This window comes from Athene cunicularia, assembly GCF_003259725.1.
Source record: "Athene cunicularia isolate RWA chromosome 1 unlocalized genomic scaffold, athCun1 chr1_part2, whole genome shotgun sequence".
NCBI lineage: Eukaryota > Metazoa > Chordata > Aves > Strigiformes > Strigidae > Athene > Athene cunicularia.
This window is the reverse complement of record NW_020799092.1, coordinates 70,696,253-70,718,869: the sequence shown is the minus strand read 5'-3', so window position 1 is coordinate 70,718,869 and position 22,617 is coordinate 70,696,253. Positions and strand designations below refer to the sequence as shown.

At 37.7% G+C, this 22,617-nt stretch overlaps 1 protein-coding gene across 12 annotated transcripts in view; it reads left to right on the top strand.

Annotated features, from left to right (window-relative positions):
* The first annotated feature begins 250 nt into the window (after positions 1-250).
* The window catches only part of MAGI2 (membrane associated guanylate kinase, WW and PDZ domain containing 2), a 532,719-nt gene continuing 510,352 nt past the window's right edge, over positions 251-22,617 (top strand). For 4 of the 12 annotated variants that reach the window (XM_026868180.1, XM_026868177.1, XM_026868174.1 and 1 more), the window contains exons 1-2: positions 253-475; positions 1,835-1,951. The gene's annotated coding sequence lies outside the window, so the exon portion shown is untranslated. Of the gene's footprint in view, positions 476-1,834; positions 1,952-22,617 lie in introns of all 12 variants that reach the window. The other 8 variants (XM_026868178.1, XM_026868173.1, XM_026868182.1 and 5 more) reach the window with 4 other exon arrangements.

The following is a 22,617-nucleotide window of genomic DNA, read 5'->3' as shown; positions in this document are numbered from 1 at the left end:
AAAGGTTGTGAATAAAAAATGCACTTTGAGGGTCAGAAATCTGTGTAGGTTCCTAAACTTACTTATGACATAAATTGAATGATTCAGGTTTATGTCAGTGGGCAGGCTACAGCTGCTGTTCTCGAGCTAGCATTTTCTCAGGCTGCCAGAAAGCATCTGCATCACTGAGCATGTTCTGTATATTAGAGGGAGAAGAGCAAGAGCTGCAGGACCTTTAGTCTCAGCAGCTGATCAGAAAGGACAGCTGATTCTGACCAGGGGCAGAGTGTCTCTCTGAAGCTTCTTCTGGCCATTGCCTCCTTTGAAATCTTTTAAGAAATAAACAGGAGTAAGGATGGTCTGGTCTGCCAAAACAGCCCATTGCTAGAAACAGAGTTAGTGGTACTAAGGTAGTAGACCAAGTTTGCTCAGCTGGTGTCCTGGAAGAACAGAGATCTACATGGAAGTGCCCAGCTCCCAGAGGCTGAGAACACAGGTATTCTTTGGCAGTGTTATGAGTTGGGACTTTTTTTTTCTTTTGATCATGAAAGTCTGCTGGGTTTTTGCCTTTAGCTAAAGATGAGAGAAATTATTTATAAGCTTTTTATAAACCTGGAACAAAAGGGTTTGAACTTACTGACAAAGAGCAGCAATAATCACATTATGGACTTGTAATTGGCAGATAAGAGCTGTAAGGAGAAATACATTTTAATTTATAGCTATTTGTGCTGTGCAGTGACTTTCAAATAATTAGGTAGGAATGGTTATTTGTTCCTTTTTACAGGAAAATCTTTATGTAGTCCAAGCCAATAAGACTTGGCAGAGGGTTCAATAGCAAAAGCCATTTGAGAAAATGTTTTAGGGTTGAATGTATGAAGCAAATACTTAGGAACATCTGCTTGCAGTTTTTCATTTTGAGGATATATGTCAGCACTCGGTGTAGTAATGATTTTCTATGTTTTTTCTTATGTCAGAATTTCAGAGAAGGAAGAAATGAAATTATTTATAGACTTTTTTCATAATTATAAACATGATCCACACTCCAGGTTAAAAGAAATGGAGAAGAACTATATTGGGAAATGTTTATTAATCATGTTGGATTAGATTTATAGGTATGCTTTTAATAGTGGAACGTGATCCATTGTTCAGTGGCTAAAGAATACGTTAAGTTGTTTTGTCCTAAAGTTATAGTAAAAGTGGCAAATCTGGGACTTTTAACTCAATTTTTCTTCCATGTTTGTAGTGTTGTGCTGAGATGTTGTGTTACAAATGACTCTTTCCAGGGGTGGAAATAAAATATGTACCCTTATTGTCTATAGTAGTTTTTTAGATGTGAGTGCTAATAGAAATAAATAACATAAAAGATTAGATCATATGTATGTGATCATTAAGTACAGCTGCATTTTATTCTGGTTACACTTGGACTGAAAACAGCAAACATTACAGGCACATTTTGAACCAAGATTTTTTTTTTTGGTAAGCGAGTGAGAAATTGATACAAGGTCATGGGGAAGAGAATACCTAATGATGTGGGTTTTAGATATATATATATATATAGGTTGTTGTGTAATAACAATATGTTCCAGTTTTGCACAAAGAAAATTGACACCTCTATAATCCTATATGTATTTCTGAAGTGTATAGATTTAGCCAGTTAGTTGTCGTTAATTGGTTTTAACCTTTACAGTTATCAATACTAAATAATACTATACCAACTGCATGCGTTATCAAGAAAGATCTTAGTGCTTCTATCATACTTCATGGCAGAAACCACTGAGACTTTAGAAATGATTCATTGCTTCCATCAAAGCAATATATTTTTTTAATCATGCTTTCATTTGTCTTTCCTTGACAGGAGGTGTTGTTGATAAGGACCTTCGTCACTACCTCAATTTACGGTTCCAGAAAGGTTCAGTAGACCATGAGCTCCAGCAGATCATAAGAGACAATCTCTACCTCCGCACAGTGCCATGTGAGTACGGTGGAGATGAACAAATCTCTTTTCTTAGTGGCAACAGACAATCTAAATTAATGCTGCTGAGGCCATTTGCAAGACATAGAGGTATACTGTAGATTGAGCAGTCTTCCTGCAAATAGGCTTGTGGCTTGGTTCATGTCTTCCACGTTATTCATAAGAAATTGAACTGTGTAATGCTGACTTAAGTTCTGAAAATGCATGGTGTTTTCAAAGTTGTGTTTCTCATAAAATGTGGCTCTACAATAATAATTTTTCTTCTGATGTTTTAGAAAGCAAAAACTTAAAGAAAAAAGCAGTTTTCTAGGTCTGTTATATTGATGTCCAAGAGTTTGATTTGCATTGTATTTTACAGTGTTATATGTTGCATAATAATACAGTGGGGTTTAGAATGCAATAGGGCAACAGAATAAAGATGTAAACTAGGAAATTTTGTTGTTTAGGTACAGGAGGCATGGCAATGAAAGCTTTTAGTCTTGTTGTCACCTAAGTCAATGATATCTGTGTCTGAAATCTCAGATCACTTTTGCAGCTATTGACATTATTCACTTATTCCTGCAGTAGTGAAATTAAGCAGAGTAACGTAAGCTGTGTCCGACTGTCAGGGCCATGCCTTTTAGAAAAGGTCTACTTGACTGACAGACAGTATATAATTTAAAATGGACTGAAGTTCCATTATTCTTCTCTTATAATTGGTTAGTAGACAAAAAATAGGGCCTTCTGGTTTTGGCAAAAAATGGGTACACCTTTGAACTCTCAGGCTTGACACTGGAATGATAGGCAAAGGAAGGTGTACTGAGTAAGTGACTGTGCTATTTATATGGTAATGAGTGCATGCTCTGAAAGCTGTGTTACTGTGAATGCTACTGTACATTTTTTCTTTCATTACATTAAAGAACAGAGCTTTGAAAGTGCTACCAAAAAAAGATGCTCAGGCATTTTTCTTTTCTGTTGGAAGCTGAAGATTTATAAAAATAATGTCAATTTCAGGAGTTCATTCATCCCTGATTAGAAAGGAAGGTGGAGAAAAAAATTTATTACCTGTATGCAAGAAATCAAAGCCATCATATTTATGTGAGATTTATGATGAATTAGGTTTTTCTGAAGGTTCTGAGAAGATCACAGCTGGAGTGCAAGTACAAATTTGTTTTGAGATGAAATATCACTTATTAGGATGTCTTGGAGGGTCTTTAGCATAGGAGTATAATTATTAATAGCCCCCATACATGCTTGTTAATGATGGAGATACAGGTTAAAAAGAAGGAAAACCCAACAATATTGGAACTACTGCACACATGTAACAGATACTGTCCATTGGCAGTATGGGCATGACGAGTAGTTTTGGGGTTTGTTTTGATTTTAATCAAGGCAGTAATAATGTTCTCATTTTTCAAGTGAAATACAGTACACACAGAAGCAAATTTATCATTCAAAGTAGCACTACAGCCACGAAGACCACAATTTGGAAACTGTAAACACTTAATATTACCTTATCTTTCTGCTGTGACTTGTCCATATTCTGTGTCATTTTCTGTGATTAGATTCTTAGGTCACTATCATATTACATATTGAGCATCTTTAAGAACCAGATTTTAAAAAATAGTATAGTGTTGCAGATGACAGCTGCTGAATTGTTAGGAAAGCAGAGAAGTTCTTGGGTAGAGTAGAATACTCTTTTCAGTAGTGGTGGTAGAAAAATAGAAAAAAAAAAATAGTACCCAAGTGGCACGTTTTCTGTGAAATTTTCTTGAAAATCATATGCAAGTAGCCCTTCTCAAATGTAGGTATTTTAAAATAAAGAAAATAATAAATGCAGACAGGGTTATATGTGGTTAACTAAAGAAGTTTCCACAATCAGGTAAATTAAAAGGACACCATCACATACATTGCACACCAGATTGCCTCTCAGTCATAACTGCTGTAAATCTTGTCTAATGAAATTATATTCTATCTCCAGCATTCATGTTTAGGGGGAAAATTGTTCTCAAATGTTTTCTTTTTTCCTATAACTTAACTAATTTTTGAATCATAACTTACTTTTCAAGGATACTGGTATTCAAAATTTCCTGCTTGGGGTAGAAAATATTTTATGCTCTGTACATAGGCTGAGTAATGGTTAGCCATCCAAACTGTACCTTACAACTGTTATGGAGATGTCTTTAGTATGCAGCAGTAATATTTAACTGACTATATCATTGCCCACAAGCTCACTTAATGAGTAGATTAGCCACGTGCTTATTACAAATCTTTCAATGGATGCCAGCACAGCAAAAGCAGCACTCAATTTGGTTAAATTCTTGTGCAGAAAAATAAAGCCAACTGCAGGCAACATAGCCTTTATTTCCAGTGCCAAAGTTGTAATTCAACCAAAAAAAAATCTGAAATAAGTGACAACCTTTTCCCTTTACAGATGCACCTACAGTCTTTCCTGTTATAGAGGTATAATTGCCAATGAAACCAAGAGAAACTGTGTAAGAGTTCTTGCCCTTGAGTTTCTACTGTTCTTTACTTTTTGTTTGGACTGACAGCACTGGCCCTAGCAATGCAGTGGGCATGACCACTGGTTTCTCAGCCTTCTGGGTCAGACTTAAGACATCTTTCACTTACGTTAAATGAGTGAGTATTTTCTGTGATACTAGGAATGAGGGAACTCAATCTATACCTGTTTTAAACAGGATAAGCCAAATATAGTTAGAACAGGTAAGCCAGTATTTACTGGATAAGAATTTGAATTGTATGTTATACAAGTGTACAACCCTGTGTGCACCAAAGGGTGAATGGGCCAAAAATGCATGCCATGAGGATAGTAGATCAATTCTGCCCTGAGAAATTGTGGCCCCTGTGGATGGAATGAATTGATTGAGTTTGTGATCCTTACATTTCTCTATTCTTAATAATGCAGTGCCACTTTCTACCAAATTAGAAATGACCGTGTAACCCTAAAAGTCAAATGCTTCTTTCCATAAGTGGCTGCAGTTCTCAGTGCTATGAAATTGATTTTCCCTGCATTGTCAACAGGAATTACACGCATATATCCCAGGGCAGAATATGCGATTGTATTTGCAGCAGTTGAGATGCACCCATTAACTAGCTCTGTCCCCAGAGCTGTGTGACAGCATTAATGAAACTGATACATAAACAAGAAAATGAAGAAAAACTTCTGTTAATTTGAAGCTGAGTTAGAAAAGCAATAGAGTTTTCCACGGATAAGGTCAAGAAACTGAAACTTTTTTAAAGATACAGTATAGCAATATAAAAGAAAATATGTACTCTTGAGCAGGAAGACTGGGCAGTGGTCTTCTGTCAGGTCACAGCTCTTGTTTTAATGCAAGGAGAAGGACTAGACTTCAGGTGTTGGGGAATCAGAAGTAATACAGATGAGAAATAGGCTGAATATCTCAAAGAAAAATAAAAAGTGACAAAGGTAGTTCAAGGGGAAAGAACTTCACAGTTTTCCAAGTTCAGAAGATCAGACTGAAGTTTGTTTAATAAATTTTCTTTACCTTTCTCTGTGTGGGTTTTTAGCATAGTTTTCATGTCCTAAACTTATTTCTGAAGTTATTTAGGAGCACTAACCATTGAGGTTGTTCTACAATACAGAAAAATAACCATGGTAAGAAGTGGTAGTTGTTAAGCACAGGTAAACAGTATCTGACCCTCTCTGTCCAAGTCCAGGGATCTGGAGAAAGGCCATAAAACATGTGTGAGACTCTGAATGTTATAGGCAAACAACAACTTAGCCATGTGGCACCTTGTGCCTCAAAGTGGTCTCAGGAAACTGCAGTTGCCGTGTGGGCAAGCAGCTTTCCAGTCTTTGCTAATGTGAGAAGAGATAGCTCTAACTTTGTGTCATTGCAAGGATAAAGCTTTGGGGAGACTGTGACAGGAGAAAGCAGTTTTGGTAGTGACAGTTGTGGTCAGACCTGTCTCCTTTGATATGTCCTTCCAAGCAATTGCAAATTCCATTTCTTTAATAGCTAGCAAAATAGTGGAGCTATGGATGAAAATAGTCTGTATGCTTCTTTACCAGACAGGGTGCATGAAATAATAGTGGAAGACAGTGTGATTAAACAGCACTGTAAAAAGTCAAACAATGACAAACAGATTCATAGAAGTAAAACATCGTCTATTAATTTGAAGAGATTATCATTAATACCCTCTGGGATATAACCTCAGCTTGACAGTAGCTCAGTTGGATTATTCTATCCCACTGTACTGATTTACACCAGTGGAGGACGCAGCCCAAAAATGCATCCTCCACAGTCATAATGTGACATAACTTTTTTTAAAAAGGCAGAAAACACAAACAAACAAAAACTCCAAATGTTTCGGGGATGAGGAAGTTTCCTTCCTAGTCTTTGCATTTAAGAAAAAAGGTAGCAAGGAAAGAATGGAGAGGACTGAGTGTCTGGCTCAGGCTTACTGCACAGGATAATGCAGTATTACTATTAACACAGAAGTCTTGGAGGAAGGATTGTTTAAGACTTTGTCAGTAATATAGGAAAAAAGGTTCAGTTTGTGACTCAGCCACATGCTGTATGTGAGTGACCATGGACAAGAAATGTAATCACTATGTGCTGCTGCTCCCCACATACCACGTACTGATAATTGCTTCTTTTGCTTAGTTTGCCTGTTGACGTTATGATTGCTCTGTGTTGGGTGAATATAATTAACACACTGAACTGCAAATATGAAACTGATGAACACTTAATAATATCCATCCTTTCTGCTGTGACTTCTTATTTTTATCCATCTTCTGTGAATAATTAGGTCCTTGGGTCATTTAGAGTGACTTTAAGAGCCTCATTTTCAGACACAATTTTGTTCTATTCTATATTAGTATAATCTGGTCTATGTATAAATAAATTTAACCTATGTGCTGCCATATTGTCTGTGTACTGTTAAAATGCTATATATTACAATGCACTCTTCTGTTTATTGTCTAGTCCTCTTCCTGGAAGAGAAGATATACACAGTGATTTTTTTTTTTTTTTTTGGGGGGGGTAGTGGTGTCTGGACTTTGATTTGTTTTGTCATAGATGGCAAAGGTAATGCCATTAGCTTTTTTCATATATTAGTTTCATATACTTTTTTATAGGTTTGATCAGTCAAATATGTTTCAAGAGTGAAAATTCAGTGCACAGCTTTGTTCTTAAACAAATTAGCCCAGATATTGTCAGTTAAAAGATCTGCCAGTTCGATGTCATATGGAATTATTGTTAGGGTAAAATAACCTGTGCTTAGCACACCATGCTGCCAAGAAGTGTCCGCATCACTGGAAATAACTACCTAACTTTAGTGACTACTTTATTCTTTCAGACAGTGTTAGTTATTGCTTAGACTTGACTTTGATGGCTCAGAATAGAGCAATGCAGAGCTCTAGGGGAATGTTCTTCTTGTATCTAATGAAGCACACCTCCAAGGTGTATTTTAAGTGGAATCATTGGCAAATGTATTCAGCCTTTTTTGTATCTCAAGCAAAATTAAACCAAATCAGGTAATTAATATGAGTTAAGGGCCCCACTGTGCTATACACAGCAGAGCCACATGTACCAGAAGATGAGGAGGTCACTGCTTCAAATAACTGACAGCCTCAATAGAAGAGGCAAAGAACAGTTGACAAAGAAAGCCATAGCATAGACAGTGCTGGAGCTGACTTGCATGAGGTGGAGTGGTGGTTAAACTGGTGCCTGTGGACCTTGCTTTCTTCTCCACTGCTACATTTAGTATTCCTAATTACCTCCTGGAAATGCACACAGTACACTGACCTGTTTCTCTGAAGACACCGGGTATGTCTGGTTAAGAGATTGGCTTATGTATCTTTGTATTGACTTTTTCCATGTGATTTTATGGGGGATTTTATCTGTTTCAGAGCAGGGGGATAATGGTTAGACAGCACTGTGCTGCCTCTCGGTCAGTGGGCACAAAGCATCGCTCGGGCTCAGCGTGTGTTGGGGCTGCGGGCACTGCATTGCCATCAGTGGGAAGCAGTGGATGGAAAGAAAACCAAGAAAACAATTTTGTTATTTCTCAAATTAAATTATGGATTTATCTTAATTAACATGTAGGGTAAACAGATGCCAAAACTATGTCTACAAATAAGAATGATAGAAAATACTGTACTGTTTGTTAGGCATGAAAGGGAAAACACATAATTTCTGTTACATTTTCTCAGAAATTTCTCAGCTCTACATATTGAGGACACCAACTCTCAGCTATTCAGTGACTAATACATCTGTTTTAAATACTCACCTTAAAATAAGATATCCAAAGAAAATAAATACTGTTCCAGACAAATGGGAGATGGAATGTGGTATAACTGCAGTATGAAGTGAGATGTTACAAAATAAAGAGCACTAGTTGTGTACCACTTAAGATATTACAGCTAGACTGTCCCATAAAGGATCATCTGAAGACATTAGGATGATTTCATTGGCTGTACAGTTATAACAGCTTGTGCTTCTTTGAGGTCCTTGTACCCACATCACATCTATAAGGAAGTGAGACAGCTAACTGCCCCCTACTCCCATTCTCTCTACTCCTTCATTACATTTTTTCTGCTCCCTTAAACACTGTGCTTTTCTCTCCCATTTTCAAAATCAAATACTCCAAAATCAGTAATTTTTTTTTTATACTGCAGTGCCAACATAAATTATTTGTGTAACAGGTAATCTGATGCACTGCCAACTGGAGAGTTGGCATAATACCACTGAATTCACTAGAAGTTTTTGCAGTGAAAAAAAGACAGGAAAATTCTGAAATTGCAACCCTAACCTTTTTTAAGCAGTTTTCCTACAAAAGAGTATCACATCTTCCTTAAGTGATAACTGGAATGTCATTTAAAGACTAATGTCTCTGTCAAGCAGCTTGGGTTGCTAACCATATCTGTCTGTAATTAGTGATATAACGTATACATAATTCCAGATAAGAAGTTTAGTTACAATATTTGTCCTAATTGCCCCCAAGAATCAGTCTGTTTTTCTTTTAACTTTGAGGAAGCTTTCTAGTGTTGTGAAATTTGTTCGCTAATTTATATGATGCTGAAAGGATACAGGATAGTGGCAGTTTAAAATGAATTTTTATGATAACACTAACGCTATTGATTACTTGTGAACTAGCAGGAAACTAGAGGGGCAATAGCATTAATCTGTTAAGGTACAGCAAATAATAGAAACCACAATTAACTTATTTTTACAAGTACAAGTCATAGTTCTTGACTCACCTAAAGAAGCTTGAATTTTGGGTAGAGAATATATCTCCTCATGACAGTAGGCTTCCAGCCTGTACTTAGATATACTATTGACCTTTTTCCTGAAATAACAAAACTGTCTTTCAAATTATGAGTGACAGATATGATTAACAAAAACTGAAGCATTATTGAATGTAGTAAGCATTCCTATGATTTCTGAAATGTTTTTATTTACTACATGATCTTCTTGAATTGTCTACTTGATATTAAAAGATTTTAAAATATATCATCTAGATTAAATTTAACCACCATCTACAGTGAAATAGGTAAAATTGTTTGGGTTTTTTCTTGGCAGAAGCAGAGGTACTTTATATAAAGGCAGAAGCACATGCCAGATTGTGATGAAGCATGGGGAATGCAATTCACCTGGGAACATTAGAACTGCTTAGACTGAAGTTGGCTCAAAGTTTCTTCCTTTTGGAACTTCTCATGTCTTTGGATGACCTTTGGATTTTTTTTGTCTTTCTCAGAATCATTTAAGGCCTTTTTTAATCCTCTTTTCTCTTATCACAGTCTATAGAAGATAAACTGTCAGAGATAGTGGATAATAGTTAGTTTACTTGGTGATTTTTATGTGAACAACTGAGCAGTGAACATGGAGCTCCAACAGCTGCTCTTAGAAATTCAGAACGATAGCAACAAAAGAAAAAGAACAGGAGTTGTGTAAAAAAAAAAAAAATAAAAATCGATATTCAGAATTGGATGCCCAAATTAAGCTACTAAATCCATATTTGCATCATTGAATAAAAAGGTCCAATATCAGTTTTGGCAGGATTTGCTGCTTTTGGTTTTGTTGTTTTTTTTTTTCTTCTGGCGCTTTCAACTACAGTCACAATAAAAGAAAATCAATGGTATTGAGGATGGACTTCCTTGTTAATAGATCATTTGGTGCATATTGAGCAATTTATGGAAATTAAGTAGTTGGCCAAGTCTGGGTTCACCAAATAACCAGCTTGCTCACATCTATGTTTCTGAAGGGCACCTGCAATTCAGTGGCCTCACCTACTGGAGCTCAGGTCCTGCTGGTTTGTTTGGACACTGTGCTCTGTGCCACTGCTCTTTTCCTTCAGAAAAGATGACTACATTGCATTAATAAGATTATACAACCGAGACTACTTAAAGCTTTTTTTCAAGCTTTGAGATTTGTCATTTACCCACCTTTTGGAGAACAAGGTACCCCTCTTTTTCTGTGTTTTATGGAAAAAGGAAGAATTCTGTGCATGGTAAGCCAAGGTCAATGAACTAATACCTCTAGTGACACCATGTCTTAGATTCAAAAGTAGCCTAGCTAGAATAAATCCTTTTGAGGAAAAAAAAGAGAAGGAGATTAAAGAGGTGCTTTTTTAACATCTGAAGAGTGAATAATGCTTTGGTATCACCAGTAGGAGTGAGATTAATTTATAATTTACTGGTGGAAAATTGTTGTGTGAACTCTTTCTGCAAGTTCTTTCCTTTTTATTTCCCTTCATCCTGAGGTACCACTGTCTTGGTTTTGTCCCATAACAGTTTCACAACTTTATATTTCCTCTGTATCTCCAGATTTTGATTCTACCCAATGCATTTTCCTTATTACAATGTATTACTGTTATTAACACATCAACCTCTTGACTAGCTGTCAATCTAATATGGATAATTCAAATCATTGTGTCAAATTTATTTCAATGATTCTGAATATGGAAACGTTCTTACTGTGGAGATGGCAGAAATATATTTTTGTTTAAAAGAATAATTATAATAATGCAGAGGTTCCAGACTGTATTTCAAATGAAAGCAGCAATATGGATTTAAATTAAGAAAAGTGTTGTAATTTCAGCTTTAAAATTCTTGTCTTTCAACTTTAAAATGTTGGCATGGACATACATAAAAGGGTCTAGAAAACAATATACTTTCCAGTTAGATTAGATATTTTTAGTATTAAATTTCATAATAATGAATTATAACTGCTGTTATTTTATCAATGTACTTCCTTTGTGGTTTTGTTGAAAATAATCAGTACGTGTGATATGTTAAGATATTTTCACATTGTTCACAAAAATAGTGGATCATTTTATATGTCAGAAAGAATGAAATTCACTCTAGGCTGCTGATTGTGTACTCTCTACCAGTGTTCCAGTGGCCTTTAGACAATGACAAAATGCATACCACTACTCATTTCAAGTCATCTGTATTTTTTGATTCCCATTTTTGGTTTTGATTGACTGTAAGCTTTCCTTTTCAACTCGCATTGGTACTGACTTGAGTTCTTCAACTCATGTTGGTACTGACTTGACTAGATGCTTGACCTGTCATTTGGCATTTGTTAATCTTAGAGAAATACAGAAACATTGGGTTTGTGGGCTGTTTTTCTTTTTTTCCAAGCTTAAAATCAAAACCACCCTACCCCATCTTGCAAAAAATAGAATCGTTTGGGGTTTTTTTTTTCTGCTAAAGTAGTTGTGGAGGACTTCCTGGAAAGGGATCACAGGTATGTCAGGAGTCCTGCAGTAGAGCTTTGTCTTCTTACAACTCACTTATTTCACAGGAGAGTTCATTTAATTGGCAAATGCACATTACTACTCCTTGAAAAGTTCTTAGAATGCAGAGAATAGCTTGTCATTTAATGACTTTTAATTCATTGGAATATGTAATCTATGGTAGCATTCAAAATGGTTTGGCAAGATTTCCTTTTAGAAGCCATTTTTACATAAGAGCTCCTGTTTGTAGTAGCAGCATCTGATTTAAAAAAAAAAAAAAAAAACAAACAGCAACAAACAACCCAAAACAAAAAATCCTCTTGTTCCTTTAGAGATGTTCTGCACTGATGTCCACTAAAATGTTGACTGATTCTGAGCCTTGTAAGTTCTGTTTGCTAGTGAAAGGTTATCAGCATTTGTTGATTGGGGTTGCGTTGCTGGTGTAGCAACTCTCTTCACTGCTTTGCATACCACATCTAGTGAAGAGCTGGGCTACTGCCTCTTCAGTCTATCTGTGCAAACTCTCCATAAACCTCTGTATAGCCACTCTGTTCTGTACAGTCTCATATAATAAAAATGCTTTCCCTCTTTTGCTCTGCCAGAGGGAGTGAGTGGGAAAAAATATATCAGGAACGCATGACTATACAATGTTGTTATACAGTTGTTAACATTCTCAGTTAATAGTTGCAATATACACAAGTTAGCATAATTTGGTGCAAAGCTCCTCAGTTTGCCATCATGCATCTTCTGGTTGCCCCATGCTTTATTTTATTGCAGCTGATGAGGCCCAACTGGCTGCATCCTTTTTTCTATTTTTCATGTCTGAATAGAAACAATTTATTTGCAAAAGATGGCAAAATCATTCCATGTGTATGAATGCAGGTAATCTAAAGCATTAGAGGCAGACTGAGGTTCTTCCAGTTATTTTACAGCTTTTTGCAAAGAACTAGTCTTGAACTAATGGGGAGGATACTTGGTTATACCAGGTCTATGAAGTGCATGTTTTATCATTCCTCATTAAACCCATTGTCAACATCAGTGCCTAATCATTCTTATTTTCTTGTTATGAAAAGCTTTGTATGATTTAAGGAATGTAAAGAAGATTATACCTTGTATGTTAGTTTAATCTCATTATACCTAATCAGAGTAACAGAATAATATGGTTTGCAATTACATTTTTCAGATGAAAATAAAATATTTTTAAACTAGAGGGTAATACACTACTGAAATTGGGAAGTGTTAGAGTAAATTAAAAATAAGTTTAAAAGCATTAAAACTCTTCAATGGTGTCTGAGTTGGCACATCACATTCATGTAGTGGCCAACACTACCTGAGTACTGCTGTGAAGAAGCTAGTATCATTACAGCTAAAACATCTTGATAGTATATACAGCTTACAGTGCCAAGCTTTATGTGTCTGAACAGAATGAAATAAGTAATTGCATGTATGTCAAAAACTGCCCTTGGTGCCTAAAGCCATCATTCATAGTCCAGTTCCTTTTTACTTCCATAACAATGTAAAGGATCTCAGGGTTAGAATAAGAGACATAGGTAGACTTTTAGTTGTTGTCTAGACCTGTGGTCATCAAAATCCATATTCTTTTGCCATCTAACTTTACAGAGAGACAAAATTCTTAGTTGCTTTAATTTTCATCAGTACAAGTACTAAAGTGTCTGTAACACTGATCTGGGTGGTCACATGAATGTCGTAGCTCATGTAATGATTGATTCACATCAATCATTCAGGTCCCCCAAGGAGTACATTTTCTAGATGTTCATGTAAAATAAATTAGGTATCATACAAAGCATGGTAGAAGTCATTGCTTTGGTTAGAAAACATGGCTGGTGGAGAGAGGAGAGAAGCACTCTGTGTTGTTGACTCCATATTACTAAGCCTTGACTGACTCCCTGCTCATCAAGCTGGTGGTTTGGTTTCTGACTTCAAGCCTTCAGTGACTGGACAGGGAAAGAAAGTTAATGTCTTGAGGCTGTAGGTTTTAGGTTGCAGAAGGTGGCTTACACCTTAGCTAATGCTTAGGTGATGGAACTTTTTAAGTCTAGTCCATACAATAAGCAAGGCTCTTTCCCAAATATACCTCAAGGTTTATATCCTCTAGATAACCTAGTACAGTTACCTTCTGAAGCATAGTGTTGGAGAATGGTTTGCAGAACAAGGCCATGGGTCTGTGCAGGAGCTGATTGCAGCCATCTGAGGAAAACAAAGGAAAAAAACTTAGGGCACAGTTATGCTAACAAAGGACTGTTATATTAACAAAGAGAGAAACTGAGGTACACAATGGCCTTGAGTATGATGGAAAACAGACTTGGGAAAGTAAGCAAGTCGGAGGAAGGAGGATGTTGTGACATACCTGAAATGCCACAAGGGGCTGGGATATTATAATGTAACCTTTTACATGTATCCAATAGGTTTGTGAGTAGTAGGCATGATTATTGTAGAGTGCTTATATAAAGTGTGATTTATTTCAATAAAATCGAAGCTTGCTCTATCATTCATATTGAATCAACTGCTTGTGTCCTCCGTCCCCCACACATAGGATAAAAATCAGGCTGGCTTTATATTTCTCTTTCTCTTCTTTCCTTCTAAGTCCTGTGAGATGGTAAAATCTACAGCTGAGTAGTGAGTCATTCTACTATTCAAGGTTTCATTCAAGGAGTACATGAAATAACTTAGAGTGCCCCATCGATTACCAAAGGCTGTGGTGCAAGGTTTTTTTTTCCCCTGTGCATCATGTAGAATGAATTGTTAGCTATAATATATGTTATCTAATCTTTAGTTTATCTTTGTGTTCTTCAAAAATAATAATTTTCTATAATGCTTCAAAATTTGCCATGAGATCATAAGTCACTTTTATCTACAATGCAAATGTATCTGTAGTTGTACCAAGATTTGGGCACCAACTCATTACTATTTAAATACACAGTTAAAATTGTACTGACTCAGAAACATGGCAATTAGAGCCAGAAACAATTTAGTAATCTGGGTTTTAAAGCTGTCAGAAAATAGTTGTCATTCTGGTTTGGTACTTTATAATGCCATGTCCTGGAAGAAAGCAATGAATTTTGGAGAAAATCCTTACTTTCATCATCTTCACAAAGAGAGAGCATTTAATTAATCCTGTTCTTTCCTGTCATTATCCTCAATTTGCATCTCCCAATTCTGATATGTCTGGTGGACTTTTGTAGAGATTTTTACTTTTCAGACTCTTCTGAGTAAAATGCAAGATTATTTCTGGCCTGGATCATGGCTGTTCATTCTGAACTGGAGAAAAGTGGAAGACAGGCCAGAATATCTGAGGAATCCAGTAGTGACCATGCTTCCACTAGCTTGCGTTTTTTCCAGAAAATATTGAAGTGGATTAGTCACTATGTTTCTGAGATATTTTTTGCCTACTAAGTTGAGGAAAATATCCAAGCTCTGTGCTTGAAAAAATGTATTTCTGTTAAGTAGTTCCTATTTTATTGAAATGCTTTTAAAAGTTTTGAAAAAGCAGTAAAGTCTGAAAGAGGCTTCTGCAAGATGCAATTATACTGTCTCTCTTTTTCTGTCTTTTATTAGATGTGGGAGACTTGAGCAACAATAATAAACATAAGAAAATGTTAGTTTTTGTATAATCCTCCATTAGCATCATAAAAGAGAATTCTGAACAAAGATTAAAAGTTTGGGGTGGTTTTTTTTTAAAAAAAAAAAAAGTTGCAGATTTAAGTTCTCTTCTACAAAAGAAGGAATCTTAGAAGAAGAAGAACATAAAAGAAAATGGAAAAGTAGAAGGGTTTGCTATAAAAACAAATGTCTTTGCTTCTTGTGCCTGATATTTTTTCATCCATCAAACAGTGGAGTGACCTGAAATGCGGACACATCTTGGGGGAAACTGAGTACAGCTTTACCTTTAGTATATCAGTATAGACCCTGGAAATGATGTTGTGATTTTTCAATAGTGGTTTCATGCAGTGAAGCACATCTACCAACATTTCCATAACAGTGATATATCTTCTGTTGGTAACTTTAGGTCAAGTGAACCTAATAACGACTTCAAAATTTAAAGGTTCTAACTAAAATTATAGAAATAAGGTCACAATGGTTTGTACTGAAGGAACAACCCTTATAGAGCTGCCTTTCAAGGTCATGGATAAGGCTCAGTAAAAAGACATTAAACATTTATGTACCATATATATCACTTTCAATTTTAAAAAGCAAAACTCTCTTATAAATTTCTTACAGCTCATTAGTCACTGCAGCATTCTAATGGTAATTTTTACTGAGTCTGGAAACATGGAGGGGTTGCTGAGGGTGTGTGTTTAAATACAATACGGCCAGAGGCCAGATGGTGCTCTCATAGGAAGACAGAAGTCTTGGGCAAGAGCTTCCTGAGGCTCACAGCATTGCTGTCATCATTATGAACACATTATGGCATGGATTGCAATGTCAAGTATAGTAACTGGTCTTTTATTCTGCTTTGGAAATGTCTGTGCTCATAAACTGTTACCAAAGATTAGACAAAAGCTGAATTTGGAGAGAATAAATATGGTTTTGGAGAGACAGTAAGCTCTGAGCAAAAAATGCTCCTCTTATCCTCCCATTTAGTGACTCCAGTGACCTCCCAGGTCACAGGGTACATGACACAGGATTAGTCCCCATGGCAGTTGTCTGTGAAGCCGTTTGGGTGGTGGAGGGAACACGTAGGTAACTTCTAAAGATAAATTTATAAAGGATTGTGTGATACATTGAAAATTTTCTAAAATTTCCAGATATTTTTAATACTCAATCTGAAACCAAACGTCTGTTTTAGATTGAAGATCACCTTAAATCCAGTTGAAAAAATACCTGTAGTTGAAAAAAAAAAAGGCAGAACATTTTTGTGGTTTGTTTCTTAAAGCCTTTTCTGAAGTGATTACTATTTATTTCCCTATTTCTGCTGTGACTGATCTTAAAAGAAGGAAGGTCATTACCACTTCATCCTGATTTAGGCATTGAAAAAAAACTGTAAGTCTCTTGAGGGATGATTTTTACCTACTAAGAAAGAACATAAACTAGGTTACATGGGAAATGTGCAGTGGCATAATCATAACTTGAAGCACAGTTTTACCTGCTTGAGTAAAATACCATTATGAACTTTCATTGAGTTGAAGTGAGAATTAGTTTATTTCTCTATGTTCCTGGTAGAATTTCGTTGAATTACTACAGGATTTAACTTTCTGCCTCTTGTAAAATAATGCATGGCTTTCCCACTCGATACAGTGATGTTTATAGCATCTTAATTTTCTTCCATTATGTGATTCCATGTAGCACCTATAAAGATGTGATCTGCAGAACACTAGCAATCCTTCAAAGTTAAAGCTTAAACAGATTGATGTCGTTAGGTCCATTAAACTCAAAGCACAAAGTATTTCACACTGCTGGCCAGAAGGATTAATAAAGGTGCAAGAGTTATATAGAAATAAGAAAACCATGAGTAATTATGGAAACTAGACTCTCAACCTGATTATTCCAGAAGTCATGCACAGGGGGCTGTCCAGTGCTCTGGAGCTGCCTTCTTCCAGTCTGCTTCTGTTTTGGTGCATGATCATGGCATGAGATTGAAAATGTCTTTTATTTTCTGTCAGATACACCATCATACATGTTAAATATGTGCTTATGAAACTGCTTCTAATTTAGTGCCATAACAACACAGGAGAGAGAGGTGATTTGCTAGATAGAGAGAAGGACATTTAAAATGAGTTGGTCTGTATTTTGGTTTGTACCATGTATGTACATCATTGCTCAGTGCTGCTCTGTTCCCCATGAGTTGTGTACTGTCCCTGTTTGCACAGTGTTGTGCAGAACTGCAGTGTGTGGCAGATAGAGAAACGTGTGTCTCTTTATAGTGCTCCATACAGGGGTGTGGTCTCCCTTCATACCCCAGTTCTCCTTTCATACACCAAAAGGAGAACACAGGAAATGTGGGAACACTTAAAGAGTAATTTCCTTGGCCAGTATGGGGTGGCCAGTGGCAACAACACACAGTCCTACCCCTTTCAAGGTGATGCTTATGTCTGTGCTAGAAAAAACACACAGAGATGAATAGAAAATAGTAGACTGGTGGAAAGAGATTTCTTTCCTTTCATCTCCATTTATAAACACATACGACATAGTTAAATGTTCCATTAGCTTTGCTTCACTGCTCCGTGAATCTCTCACGGAAGTGTACTTCCAAGCTTATTTTCCAATGATATGTGCTGCCAGGTTTGTGATGAGAAAACGATTCTGAATGATGTAGTCTAATTTTCACTTCTGGGAGCTGAAGAATATCACATCATCTTGGCAAATATTTTTCTGCAGCTATTATATCAAAGCAACTGTAGAACTTTTCAAACATGTCCCTTAGCACACATGTAGGGATTTTTTTTTCTTCTTCTGTATAGGATTGTTTAAAAGATTAGGAAGCAGAGTCTGGGTTATGTTCTCATTTTCCTTAGTTAGATTCATGATTCCGACCAACTCTTCTGTTAAATCTGGGCCATATACTACTACTCTTTCTGTGTCAGTAAAAAGCTTGAGCAGAGGAAAACAGCCACAGTCCTACAGCGTGGGAGAGACTAACAACAAAGAAAATTCAACCTCTCCTTCCCATCACTCTCCAGCTCCACAAATGAGTTCTGCAATAGTATAGAGAAGAGATAAGTATAGATAATCAGGCTCTACTCTTAAGTACATGGGTTCACCTATCAATGCCAGAAATACGGGAGCATAACTTTGTTCATTCTCTGCAGGCAGAGAAGCACCATCTCTCTGCTAAAAATTTGGGCTTGTTTGCCATCAACAGAGGCAAGGATTTGGTTCTCTATATTTCACTCTACTCATGAATACAGTAGCGCTACAGCAATGCTGTCAATTGGATATAATGCTACTGTTGTCTATTGTTCATACAGAACAGTTGAACAGTGGGTCAGGATTCTGCAAGATATTTCACTTGAGCAATGCCATAAAAATATAAATAATTATTGTTAGAGTTGTTTGGTGATTTGAGGAAACATTGTATTTTGCATAAATGCAAAGAAAAGGATTTGGCAACTAAATAAACCACTTCTTAACTTTAAAATTTTCTTTTCAGTTTCATTTATTTTTTTCTTCTTTGTTCTGTCATTCAGATTAAAATTCAGTGCATGACACCTAAAGCATGCATCACAATTCTATTTTTTTTCTAAAAAGGCTGAATTATCTATTTATCTACTGGTGTTTGAATCTATGTAATTGCTATGTGTTGCTGCCTATTCATACTGCCTGTAGTTACTGTATTCATACATGTAGAGAGAACACAATGCCTAAACAGATTGCAGATGTGAAGGGATCCATATGTCCTTGGTAAGCCACATACAGCATCCTGTGAGATCAAGGACTAAAGTGTAGTACTCACAAGGACGTTGGTGGAGCAGGGGACTTGGAGCGTATGAAAATCTTCACCTTACTGATTTAACAGCTGAATTAGGTCTGCAGCTAGAACTCTTCTCAACCTCTTTTGGAACATATTCTGTACAATGAATTTTAATTTAGTATTCTTAAGAGTTTCCATTGTTCTGAATATATACCAGCAACCAATTCTCTGCTGGTGTCAATCAGCATAACTTCATTATTGTTGGGGAGTTTTGGAGTTTAGCACTGTCTCAGGCTTTAACCTTGTTATGATATCCAGGAAACATCAAGTTCCATTTAGAAATTATTACTGAATGCTAACAGCTCTCTTGATTTTACTGATATAGATTGGCACAAATAGCTCTGATCATTGCTGAGCTAAATATGTTCTCGAAATAGCAAAATAATTAAATTGCTAGTTTTGTAGCATTTTTCTATAGAGACTTGTAAAGTGCTTAGTTCTCCAGAATTACAAAAGAAATTAGGTAAAAGTTTTTTCATAGAACTGTAAAAGGTTGCAAATGTGAAAAGCATGAGCTTTATTGTTTTCTTTAAATAATATATTGTTATTGTCAATTCCGTAGTTAAACAAAAAAGCAAATAACCAACAAAGAGCTCACCCTCAAGTTCAACTTACGGAAACTGTTTTCATTTATTTTTATGTTTTTGAAAGAATTCAATTTTGCACACTAATTTTGCAGCACAGTGAAGTGCCAATTTTCATAATTGCTGCCTGGGAAGGGATACCTTTGCCAAGGTAATTTCTGTCACTTCCCCTCATTTTTTTCTTCAATTTTTACCTCTGAAAATAAATGTCATGTTGTAGCTTAAACACTGTTATAAGCAATAGCATGCCTGAATGCAGCTGTAATTGAGGATCTACCTACTCTTCCTTTTACAATATTGGTGCAGGCTTCACTATTAAACCCAGGTGCACTGATGATCTCAGTTAAAGGCAAGGTGAAAAACTGCAGTTCTGTGTGGTCTCATTTTCATAAATGTGATTCAGATTAGGGCTATTTTAGCCCACATGTGCCTCTGTGAATAGAGACAGAGCTGTAAGACCACGGACTGGAACTGTTCATATAGGCAAAAGGTGTTCATTACCTTGAAAGAAGAGAACAGTAGATGTTGGAGGAAGAAAGTATATTTTTATGACAAGAGGAGGAAGATCATGTTTCTATCTTACCATTCTTATGAAGAGATCACTGATAAACCAAGAGGTTTTGAGGACTGAATCTAAGTCATAGGATTTAATTACTTCAGTGATGGTTTTTGGACAAGGAGTGACTTTTGTACAGAAGGAATTCTCTACAATTGGAAGAAGGGGCTAGCCACACACAGTGATCATAAAGAGGCTGTGAGGCTATGCAGGGTGGAAATCAGAAGGGCTAAAGCCCAACTGGAAATTAATTTGACCTCTGCAATCAAGGATAACAAGAAAAGTTTCTGTAAGTATGTCAGTAGCAAAAGAAAGTGCAGGGAGAGTCTCCATCCCCTGCTAGATGCAGGAGGAAATTTGGTAACAAGTGATGAGGAGAAGGCTGAGGTGCTTAATGCCTTCTTTGCCTCAGTCTTTAATAACAAGATTAGTTGTATTGAGAGAATCCAGCCTCCACAGCCAGAAGGTAGAATGACCGCCCTGCAATCCAGGAGACAGTCAGTGACCTGCTGCATCACACAGACACACACAAGTCTATGGGACCGGATGGGATACACCCGAGGATGCTGAAGGAGCTGGCTGGGGTGCTCGCCAGGCCACTTTCCATCATTTCCCAGCAGTCCTGGCTGACCGGGGAGGTCCCGACTGATTGGAAATTGGCCAATGTGATGCCCATCTATAAGAAGGGTTGGAAGGATGATCTGGGAAATTACAGGCCTGTCAGGTTGACTTTGGTGCCCAGGAAGCTGATGGAGCAGCTCATCCTAAACACCATCATGCAACACATGGGGGACAACCAGATGCTCAGGCCCAGTCAGCATGGGTTTATGAAAGGCAGGTCCTGCTTGACAAACTTGATCTCCTTCTACGACAGGACGACCTGCTTATTGGAGGAGAGAAAGGCTGTGGATGTAATTTACCTTGACTTTAGCAAGGCTTTTGACACCGTTTCCCACAGAATTCTCCTGGTGAAACTGGCTGCTCGAGGTTTGGACAGTCACACACTTCGCTGGGTAAAAAACTATCTGGATGGCCAGGCCCAGAGAGTTGTGGTGAACGGAGTTAAATCCAGTTGGCGGCCGGTCACGAGTGGTGTCCCCCAGGGCTCGGTGTTGGGGCCACTCCTGTTTAACATCTTTATTGATGATCTAGACGAGGGAATCGAGTGCACCCTCAGTCAGTTTGAAGATGACACCCAGTTGGGTGGGAGTGTTGATCTGCTCGAGGGTGGGGAGGCTCTGCAGAGAGACCTGGACAGGCTGGAGCCATGGGCTGAGCCCAACTGGGGGAGTTTCAATAAGGGCAAATGCTGGGGGCTGCCCTTGGGCCACAACAACCCCCAGCAGCGCTACAGGCTTGGGGAGGAGTGGCCGGAGAGCTGCCAGTCAGAGAGGGACCTGGGGGTGTTGATTGACAGCCAGCTGGACAGGAGCCAGCAGTGTGCCCAGGGGGCCAAGAAGGCCAATGGCATCCTGGCTTGTGTCAGCAATAGCGTGGCCAGCAGGGACAGGGAAGGGATCTGAGCCCTGTACTCGGCACTGGTGAGGCCGCCCCTCGATTCCTGTGTTCAGTTTTGGGCCCCTCACTACAAAAAGGACATTGAATGACTCGAGCGTGTCCAGAGAAGGGAACGGAGCTGGTGCAGGGTCTGGAGCACAGGTCGTACAGGGAGCAGCTGAGGGAACTGGGGGGTTTAGTCTGGAGAAGAGGAGGCTGAGGGGAGACCTCATCGCCCTCTACAGCTCCCTGACAGGAGGGTGCAGAGATCTGGGGATGAGTCTCTTTAGCCTAGTAGAAAGTGACAGGACGAGAGGGAATGGACTCAAGTTGCGCCAGGGAAAGCTCAGACTAGATATTAGGAAGCATTTCTTTCCAGAAGGGGTTGTTGGGCGTTGGAATGGGCTGCCCAGGGAGGTGGTGGAGTCCTCATCCCTGGGGGTTTTCAAGAGTAGGGTCGATTTAGAGCTTAAGGATATGCTGTAGGTGGGAACTGTGCTAGGCGAACGGTTGGACTAGATGATCTTCAGGGTCCTTTTCCAACCTAGATGATTCTGTGAATTCATGCTTTCCAGGGATTTTCACCACAGCACAGCAAGGTCAAAAGAAACAGATTAGAGTCAACCAGGACAACAGTTTGGTAAACAAGACCTAACTAGAGACAGAGGCAGGAAAAAAGAGAATTAAAAAACCAGAAAGAGTTGGCAGTGGTGAATGATAAGATGATGCAGAGGAGATTCAACCATTGAGATCTGACGTCCTGAAAAGTCAGAAGATGTGTAAACAGCCTTTCAGTCAGTGGAAATGCTGTACTACACCTTTTAGATGAAAAAGCATATGAAAGGTAGAAAATCTGTTGCAGCATGGCTGTTGCAGTCATTAAGATGAACGTGAC